This window comes from Mirounga angustirostris, unplaced genomic scaffold, assembly GCF_029215605.1.
Source record: "Mirounga angustirostris isolate CCGP_5_RB_7025 unplaced genomic scaffold, mMirAng1.0.hap1 SCAF_489, whole genome shotgun sequence".
In the NCBI taxonomy this organism is placed as follows: domain Eukaryota; kingdom Metazoa; phylum Chordata; class Mammalia; order Carnivora; family Phocidae; genus Mirounga; species Mirounga angustirostris.
Genome location: NW_026992197.1, coordinates 3,028 through 13,366, shown reverse-complemented (window position 1 = coordinate 13,366; position 10,339 = coordinate 3,028). Strand labels below are relative to the sequence as shown.

The following is a 10,339-nucleotide window of genomic DNA, read 5'->3' as shown; positions in this document are numbered from 1 at the left end:
ATCTCCCAGTACTTACTTGTTTCATAAAACTCCCTCTCTGCCAGGAGTCTGGAGTCATTGTACACATTTTGCACATCGGGTCAGATGGATATTCAATCATTCATGGTCCCTGTGCTGAGCTGGGTGGGAGGGCTCCAAAGTAGTAGGGTGCTCAGTGCACCGTCAGGATGTGGACTCAGCTTTCCTGTGCTGAGCCGTGTTCTGAACCCAGAGGTGTGGGGCCCAGGTGGCGGAGAATCCTCGGTGCTCTGATTTCCAGTGTCCCGCTCCCATATGAGAAATGGGAATGTGCCCCTGAGTAGCCAGGCCATACTCACAGTGAGAAACTGGTCTAGGAGTTGCCAGGTGCATGGCAGGAGGTGTGGGCAGGTGGCTTGCCATGGGCAGGGACAGAGAAGTGGGCAGAGAATTTGAGGAATAGCAGGAAGAGCTGTGGCTGAGGGCCATTTCTCTCCTTAGTGCAGCTTCAGTCTTTCTGAGGCTTTTATAACAGCCCTGGGGTATCACAATGCCTTCTTGTGATGTCACAACTATGTCCTGGCCAATCACCAGGACATTCTCAGGTTGTCCCCATTCGGGTGGCCAGTCATCAGGAAGCTCAGATTGCCAACGATCTATGGATTTCTCAGTGTCCCTGCTGACATCATTGTCTGGAAGCCATGTTTTAAAAGAAAGCAGATTAACTTTCCTTCAAGATGAAAAAATCATATTTGGGATGTATTCATAGTGAAGTTCATGGTGAGGGAGAAAGGACTTCACCAGTAGAAAGCTAAATGTGTCACTCACTGGCACCATTCACTAAAATGCAGACACCGATATTAATGAAGACATGGGCTATTAAGACCTCAGGAAACGTCACACTTCAGGGGTAAGTTGATAACATGGCAGTCGAGTAGATGCTACTCTCCGTTCTTCCATCAAAGCTTAAGTAAAAGTGTAGAAAATGGTAGATATTATGTTTGGTATATCTTCAAACAATAAACCTAAAACTAGAAAGGATAAAGCTTTGTCAGAAGTCATTACCTGCTTGACAAAACAACATTCAGCTCTCATAGAAGGGGGGTGACAAAATCCAGCCTGTCAGGAAGTTCACAGTCTTCATGTCCAGAATCCAACGAGAAAGATCAAGCGGGAGGAGTTAAGATTTATCTCCTCCCTCGAATACAGCTACAGTGTTATCAGATCATTCTGAACACCCAGGACATCAATCAAGTATCTGAGAAAACAAGTGCTGCAGGTCTACAAGTAGAAAAGTGACTACCGTTTGGAAGGTAGGAGGTGTGGAGACGTGAATCTGGTGTGACATAGCTGAGGATACAGGGGTGGGGAGGGGGGCTTGAGGAGGATACAGCAAAGTTTTATAAGCAGTGGAGAACAAAATGGTAACATTTAGAAGTTTGCTCTTTTGGGGGTGTTCCTGGCTTAAACGTGCTTAGTTGGGGAAGCCAGGTTGAATCCTGGGTGTGACAGAGTGGTCTCAGGATCCCTGGAGTCTCATGAAAATGGCAGGTGCCTGAGTATGACAGAGTTCCCAGACTTCTAAAAGTTAAAAATAGAGCTACCTTACGACCCAGCTTTAGGAACGGGAACCCTGCCTGAGAACAGTGAGTCTAGCTGCCAGCTTTCTGCTTTGTATTGCCATAAACTGCTAACCGATTCATGGTTGTGCGATTGCTTTCCTGACATAGGGTGGCCAAAGGCAGCAGCATGGGAGATCCTCCACGAGAGGAACCACACGAATCCATGCTGAACATTTGGAGATTTGGAACTCAGTCCCATGCCTGAGCTAAAAATGCTTGGACACAGGCAGGGTGAACATATGGTTTTGATGGTAACCGGGAAAACAGAGAGATGGATCACAAAGAATGAGAGTTGGACTTCTTCTTTGCTGATTTGGATGCCTTATATTTCTTTTTGTTGTCTGATTGCTGAGGCTAGGACTTCCTGTACTACATTGAACAGCAGTGGTGAGAGTGGACATGCCTGCCGTGTTCTTGCACAGAGGGGAAAATCTCTGTTTTTCCCTTTTGAGGGTGACATTTACTTTGGGTCTTTCCTATATGGCCTTTATGATGTTATGTTCCCCTCTCTCTACATGGTGGAGTTTTTTTCATGAAACGATGCTGTATTTTGTGGAATGCTCTTTCTGCATCTATTGAGAGGCTCCTGTGGTTCTTGTCCTTTCTTTTTATGTGGTGTTTCATATTGATTTTCAGAGGTTGAACCACCCTTGCAGCCCAGGAATAAATCCCACTTGGTCGTGGTAAATAATCCTTTAACTGTGTTGGATCCTATTGGCAGTATCTTGGTGAGAATATATGCATCCTTGTTCAACAGGGATACTGGTCTGTAATTGTCCTTTTAATGGTGGTCCTTGTCTGGTTTTGGGATCAAGGTAATGCTGGCCTCATAGAATGAGTCTGGTATTTTCCTTCCATTTCTATTTTTTGTAATAGTTTCAGAAATATAAGTATTAATTCTTCTTTAACTGTTTGGTAGAATTCCCCTAGGAAGCCATCTGGCCCTGGACACTCGTGTGTTGGGAGATTTTTGATTATTAATTGAATACTTTGTACTGGTTTGGGGTCTGTTCAGGTTTTCTATAACTTCCTGATTCAGTTTTGGTAGTTTATGTTTCTAGGAATGTATCCATGTCTTCCAGATTGCCCAATTTGTTGAGATATAATTGGTCATATTTTCTTATATCTGTTTGCATTTATTGGGTGTTCGTTGTAGGCTCTCCTCTTTCATTCAGGTGTTTACTTATTCGGGTCCTTTCCCTTTCCTTTTGATAAGTCTTAGCAATGTTATTAATTCTTTCAAAGAACCAGCTCCTAATTTCATTGATCTGTTCTACTGTTTTTTTGTTTTGTTTTGTTTATTTTCTTTATCATTGATTTCTGCTCTAATCTTTATTATTTTTCATTTCCTGCTGGATTTAGACTTTATTTTTTTTTCTCCACGTTCTCTAGGTGTAAGCTTAGGTTATGCATTTGATACTTTTCTTGTTTCTTGAGGGTGTCCTGTATTGCTATATACTTCCCTCAAAGCACTGTCATTGCTGCATCCCAATTATTCTCGACTGTCATGTTTTCATTTTCATGTTCTTCCATGTATTTTTAAAATTCATTATGTGCGTTTGACCCATTAATTCTGCAGTAGGACGTTTTTAACCTCCATGTGTTTGTGGTCCTTCTATTTTTTCTTGTCTTTGACTTCAAGTTTCATCACCTTGTTGTCTGAAAATATGCATGGCACGATCTCAAACTTTTTCAAGAAGTTGATGCCTGACTTATGACCAAGTATGTAATCCATTCTGGAGAATGTTCCATGTGTACACAAGAAGAATGTAATTTCTGCTGCTTTAGGATGAAATGCTCTGAATATATCTATTAAGTGCAGCTGGTCCAGTGTGTCATTCAAAGCCCTTGTATCCTTGGTTATCTTCTGCTTAGATAATTCATCCTTTGCTATGAGTAGAGTGTTAATGTCCACCACTATTATTGTATTATCATCAGTGAGATTCTTTAAGGTGATTATTAAATAATTTATACATTTGACTGCTCCTAAGTTATAGGCATCGATATTTACATTTGTTAGATTTTCTGGTTGGATGACCCTTTTATGATGATATATTGTCCTTCTACATATCTTTTAATCTTTGTTTTAAAATCTGTTTCTTCTGGCATAAGATTCCAGCTTTCTTTTGATGGCCATTAGCATGATAATTGGTTCTTACCCCCTCATTTTTAAATCTAGAGGTGTCTTTGTATGTAAAATGAATCTCTTATAGGCAGTATATTGATGAGTCTTTTTTTTTTTGTATAACATTTTTTTAATCCAATCTGACACGTTCTGTCTTTTGATTGGACCATTTTATTCATTTATATTTATAGTAATTATTGAAAAATATGAATTTAGTGCCATCGTGTTACTTGTAATGTTGATGTACCTGTGGATTTTCTCTGTTCCTTTCTGGTCTTTGTTACTTTCGGGATCTCTTTCTGGTCTATGTGTCCCCTTTAATATTTCTTGCAGGACTGGGTTGGTGTACATGAATTCCTTTAATTTTATTTATCTGAAAAACAGCCTAGCTGGATATAGTATTCTTGGCTGCATATTTTTCCATCATAGCACATTGAATATGCCAGTCCTTTCTGCCCTACCAGGTCTCGGTGGACAGGTCTGCTACCAGTCTTATCTGTCAACCTTTGTAGTTTCAGAACTTTTTGTCCCAAGCTGCTTTTAGGATTTTCTCTTTATCTTTTAAATTTGCAAGTTTCACTATAGTATGTCGTGGTGTTGACTTCTTTTTGTTGATTTTGAGGGGAGTTCTCTGTGCCTCTAGGCTTGAATGCCTGTTTCTTTTCTTGCTTTAAGGAAGTTCTGAACTTTAATTTGTTCGAATAAACCTTCTGCCCCCTTTGCCTACTCCTCTTCTGGGACTCCTTCAATACAGATATTATTTCACTTATGGAGTTGCTGAGTTCCCTATGTCTACCTTCATGATCTAATAGTTGTCTTTCCTATTTCAGTCGTGATAGTATGCATGTTCAGCTTCCTTATTTTCCATAACTTTGCTGTATCACTGATTTCCTCTTCTGTTTCATTCATCCTCATTTTTATGGCCTGCACATGAGACTGCATCTCAGTAATAGCATTTTTATTTTCGGCCTGACTAGATTTTAGAATTTTATGTCTACAGTCAGGGATTCTCTTGCGTCTTCTATGCTTTTTTCAAATCCAGCTAGTATTTTTATAATCTTGGTTTAGAGTTCTAGTTCAGATATGTTATATCTGTATTGACTAAATCTGTGGCTACGAGTACTACCTCCTTTCTCTTGTGTTAAATTCCTCCATCTCCTCAAATTCACAACCTAAACTTATATCTAAAGGACATAGAAAAGGAACAGCACATAAAGCCTATAGCAAGCAGAAGAAGGGAAAGGTTTGGATCACAGATATATGATATATAGAAGAAGAAAAGAAAATAGTAGAACAGATCATGAAACTAAGCTGGTTCTTTCAAAGAATTAATAAAACAGATAAACACCAAGGCAGAATTCTCAAAATGAAAGAGAAAGGAATCAAATAACCAAAATCATGAATGAAAGAGGAGAGATCACAAACACCACCACAGAAACACAAACAATTTTAAGAGAATGTTATGAACATTTATATGCCAACAAACTGGTCAACCTGGAAGAAATGAATAAATTCTTAGAAACATGCATACTATGAAGACTGAAAGAGGAAGAAATAGGCAATTTGAACAATCCTAAACCCACAAAGAAGTTGATTCAGTAATCAGAAATGTCCCAAAAAACAAAAGTCAAGGGCCAAATGGCTTCCTAGGGGAATTCTACCAGACATTTATAGAATAAGTTAATACCTTATTCTTCTCAAACTGTTCCAAAAAGTAGACACGGAAGGAAAACTTCCAAATTCATTCTATGAGTGCAGCATTACCCTGACACCAAAACTAATAGACTAAACTAAAAAAAGAACAGGTCATTACCCCTGATGACTATGCATGCAGATATTCTCAATAAGATACTAGCAAATCAAACCCAACAGTCCATTAAAAGAATTATTCACCATGAGCAAGTGAGACTTATTCCTGGGCTGCAAGGGTGGTCAATATTCAGAAATCTATCAAAGTGATACAGCAAATTAATAAAAGAAAGGGTAAGAACCATATGATCCTTTCAGTAGGTGCAGAAAACAAAACAAAACAAAACAAAACATTTGAAAAAGTAGAGCATCCATTCTATGTAAAAGGCTTCAACAAAGTTGGGATAGATGGAACAAAAGTCAACACAGCAAAAGCCATATATAAAGACCCATGGCCAATATCATCCCCAGAATGGGAAAACTGAGAGCTTTTCCATTACAGTCAGGAATAAGACAGGGAAGTCCACTGTCACCAATATTATTTAACATTGTACTGGAGATCCTAGACTTAACAATCAGGCAACAAAAAGAAAATTACAAAACATAATACAAAACATCCAAATTGGCAAGAAACATGTTCAACTTTCAGTATATGCAGATGACATGATAGTCTATGTATAAAACTTAAAAGGCCCTACCATCAAATTGCTGGGCTGATAAATATGTTCAGCAGTGCTGCAGGATATAAAACCAATATACAGAAATCTGTTGCATTTCCAGTAATGAAGCAGCAGAAAGAGAAATCAAGGAATCAGCCTCATTTACAATAGCACCAAACCCAAGATACCTAGGAATAAACCTAACCAAAGAGGTAGAGATTTCTACACTGAAAACTATAGAACACTTAAAGAAATTGAAGAGGACAAAAAGAAATGGAAAACCACTCCATGCTAATGGATTGGAAGAATATTGTTAAAATGTCTATACTACCATTACCAATCTACACATTCACTGCAGTCCCTTTCAAAAATGAGCAGCATTTTTCACAGAACTAGAACAAGTAATCCTAAAATTTGTATAGAACCACAAAAGAGTCTGACAGCCAAAATAATTCTGAAAGAGAAAAACAAAACTGGAAGAATTAGGTTTCCAGATTTTAAGCTCTATTACAAAGCTGTAGTCATTGAGATAGTATTGTACTGGTGCTTAAACAGACACATAGATTAATGGGACAGAATAGAGAACCAAGAAATGGACCCTGGACCAATCTTCAACACATCGTGGGAAAAAAAAAATCTGGTGGAAAAAGAAGACAGTCTCTTCCACAAATGATGTTGGGACAACTGGATTGCATGATGGCAGAAGAATGAAACTGGACCATTTTCCTAAACCATAAGCCCTAATTAATAAAACTGTTCTCTATTCAAACTAGGACAATTTTAATAGAACTTTCCTTTCCAGAAACAATAATAAAGGAAACGAGGTATTTTGTAAAATAGGGTCCTGAACAAGTCACAGTAAATAATAAATGTATACTTAACTTCCACCTCCTCAGAACAGAGGCTACTTTCTGTTGCACAGCCTTGGAAACAAGGTGAAGAACAGTCCGAAAGCAACTTTGGGCAGGGGGTTGCCAAAACAAAGCTCAAGCAGTTGAACATGCTCACTTCTCAGAAGAATTTGGGGGAGCCTGACCAAAGGGTCCAAATTCTGTTTTTAATAACTGATACAAAGGCAGAGGGGCTCCTCCCAAGTAGCAGTGCCACCAGGGGCTGACCCAGCCCCACGCTCACCTGTGTCATGCTCCCAAGCAAACCCTGATGCTCCTGCTGCAGGGAGACCTTTTCTTTTTAGCGGTTCTGTGTCCAGGAGCTCTCTATGTGAATGAGGTGAGCACAGACTCCACATGGGTATTTGAAGGCTTGGAATCAAAGTATTTTTCAACATGGCTAGGCAGAGTCCATGTGTCAAACGGCCCGTCTCCAGTTTGTCCTAATTCCTCACACACACACAAACATATAGACACACAGTCACACACACTTCTTACAGAACCGTGCTTGGGATACCCCATTTGTTGAGTGCCACTGAGGGCATATTTTGCTAAACTGCTGCTCCAGGTATTTTTGTTTGGAAAATCTATCACAGTAGGGCACGGCTGTTTATTGGATGAGCAGAAAAAACGATATGTTTGTGGCAACCAGAAAATTTAAAGGTCTTCCAAGTTGTATGAAATGCAGCTGAAGAAACGTTTACATGTTCACAGGATGCCAAGTTGGAGCTAAAATGTGGTAACACACCAGTTGCAAAAACTGTACAGCAGCCATCTCTTGAGGTCAAACCTGGTACCCACATATGCAAGAAAGCTTCAGGACACATAGCTTGTTGTCCTTGTCCCATATCGTCACATAATCTGATCATGTGTGCATTTCACAAGAGGTTCATATTCTGCTAGTTTGGTATTGAGGATTTGCTCATACTCCTCCCGAATTTTATGTTCATAGTCTTTAAAAGATGCTCACATATTATTCTGACTTGTTGGAGGGGAAAAGAGGGCTGGTCCTTCTTCATCGTGGAGGAACCTGGAGAACTAGGGGCTGTGAGTGCTGAGGAATGAGGCTGACTTTCCAAAGTACAAGCTTCACTCTGATTCAGAACAGCTTCTAAATGTCTCCACCTCTGATAAGGACTATATTCTTGTCTTATGTTCTGAAAAGTTTGTTCTAGTGTTGGAAGGCATGGATTGTTGTGGGGCAGGGTGGGGTGCTGCAGAGTCGGTGGTGGGGTCTGCTCTGGAGAAGCGGTGGCGTCTCTGTGTCCGGGGGGCCTGACCCGGAGTGGGGCCGGGCAGAGGGGTGCAGCTCCGCCACTTTGGGGACCAGGACTCCACAGCCCGGCCTTGAACTCCCTGGGCTGTTTCAATGTCGCCCCACACACCGTGCCTCAAGGGCCAGGGACCAGGGACAGACGTGGAGGTAACTGCAGCCCCACCTCCGGCTCCTCAGTGGAGCTCACAAGCCAGGCCGGCTCCAATCCCGAGGCATGCGCTATTTGTAAAAAAAAAAAAAAAATCGATAAGCTGCAATTTATTAAAATGAAAATCTTATGATCTCTGAAAGGAAAAACTCAAAAATAAACAGCAAGCTCCAGACTCAGAAAATCTTGAAAAAAAGGATCTCTTTCCAAAAGATACATGTGAAAAACAATTGTGTTCTAAATATACAAACAACACTTGAAATCAACAATGAAGAAAATAACTTATTTAAGAAAACAGACTGAGTCCCATAATAAACCATTCACCAAATAAGATAGATTTTAGGGGAGGAGCAAGATGGCGGAGGAGTAGGAGATCTAAATTTTGTCTGGTCCTAGGAATTAAGCTAGATAGGGATCAAACCATTTTGAACATCTACGAACTCAACAAGATATCGAAGAGAAGAATAGCAGCAACTCTCTGAACAGAAAAGCGACCACTTTCTGGAAGGTAGGACGTGTGGAGAAGTGAATCCGAGGTGATATTTGGGAAGACAGACGGTGGGGGAGGGGGCCTCCGTCAGCCGTTTCTGGCAAGTGATAGAGGAGCCGAGCACAAAATTGGAACTTTGAGAAGTCGGCTCCACTGAGGGACGTTGCTCCAGTGGCTAAGCGGGGGGTGGAACCCTTGTGGGACAGTGTGGTCTCAAGACCCTTGGAGTCACAGAAAGACCAGGGGTTCCTGAGTGTGGCCAAGCTCCCAGGTAGTGGAGCGGGGAAGCCGGCTGCAGAGACAGAGCTGAGGAGTCAGCGCTCAGCTCAGGGTTGCCATAAACTGTGATCCGGGGCACAGTCGGGCCACTGCTCCTCCAGCAGGGACCCAACAAGTGGCAGATCCGGGGAAATTCCCCTTCCTCCCCTGGGAGGAGTGGCACAGGAGCCACCTCAGGAACCTGCTGGGTTCAGAGAATCCACACGGGATCGTGTGCCAGAGATAGAAATGCTCCGTCACAGGCCGAGTGATCACGGGGTGCAGCCAGAAACTGGGGAGATGGGAGTGATTGACTGCTTTTTTCTGGGGGCTCACTGAGGAGTGGGGCCCCGAGTTCTTGGCTCCTCTGGGGCGGAGATTGGGAGGGTGCCATTTTCACTCTCTGCCTCCAAAGCTGTACAGAAAGCTTGCAGGGAACAAAAGCTCCTGAGAGCAAACCCAAGCAGATTACTTAGTGCTGCCCCCAGCAAGGGCAGGGTAATTACTCCTTGGGAAAAGACATTTGAGAACCTCGGCAACAGGACCCTTCACCAAAAGATCAGCAAGAACAGCCAGCCGAGGGGCACCTGGGTGGCTCAGTCGTTAGGCGTTTGCCTTCGGCTCAGGTCATGATCCCAGGGTCCCGCATCAGGTTCCCTGCTCCTCCGGAAGCCTGCTTCTCCCTCTCCCACTCCGCCTGCTTGTGTTCCCTCTCTCACTGTGTCTCTCTCTGTCAAATAAATAAATAAAATCTTAAAAAAAAAAAATCAGTCAGCCATGACCAAGTTTACCAGTCAATCAGAATGGCAGATCTCCAGCACTAGGGGAATACAGCACATGGATTTCATGGCTTTTTTTCCATGATTCTTTGGTCTTTCAAAGTGAATATTTTTAATTTTCTTTTTTTTTTTTTTTGCTTTTTTTTTTTTAATTTTTCTTTTTCCCTTTTTCAACCAACAACTTATCATTCCCTTTTAAAAAAAAATATTTTTCATGTAAGAGTCATATTCTATCCCTTCATAGTAGTTTAACGTTATTTTTTGTATCTCTAGTATATGGCTTTGTTCTAGTCTCCTTCCTGATCACATTCTCACCCTCCTGTTTTTTCTTTATTCCTCTTCTTTCTTTTTTCAAACAACTTATCAATTCTTTTATAATTTTCATCTTTCCAGTCATATTCCATCCCTTCATCGTATTTAACCTTATTTTTGTACATATGTAAGT

General features: G+C 41.2%; 1 pseudogene; it reads right to left on the bottom strand.

The window, feature by feature from the left end:
* Positions 1-7,759: 7,759 nt before the first annotated feature.
* LOC123842377 (akirin-1-like) lies at positions 7,760-8,333 on the bottom strand (annotated as a pseudogene).
* Positions 8,334-10,339: the final 2,006 nt, after the last annotated feature.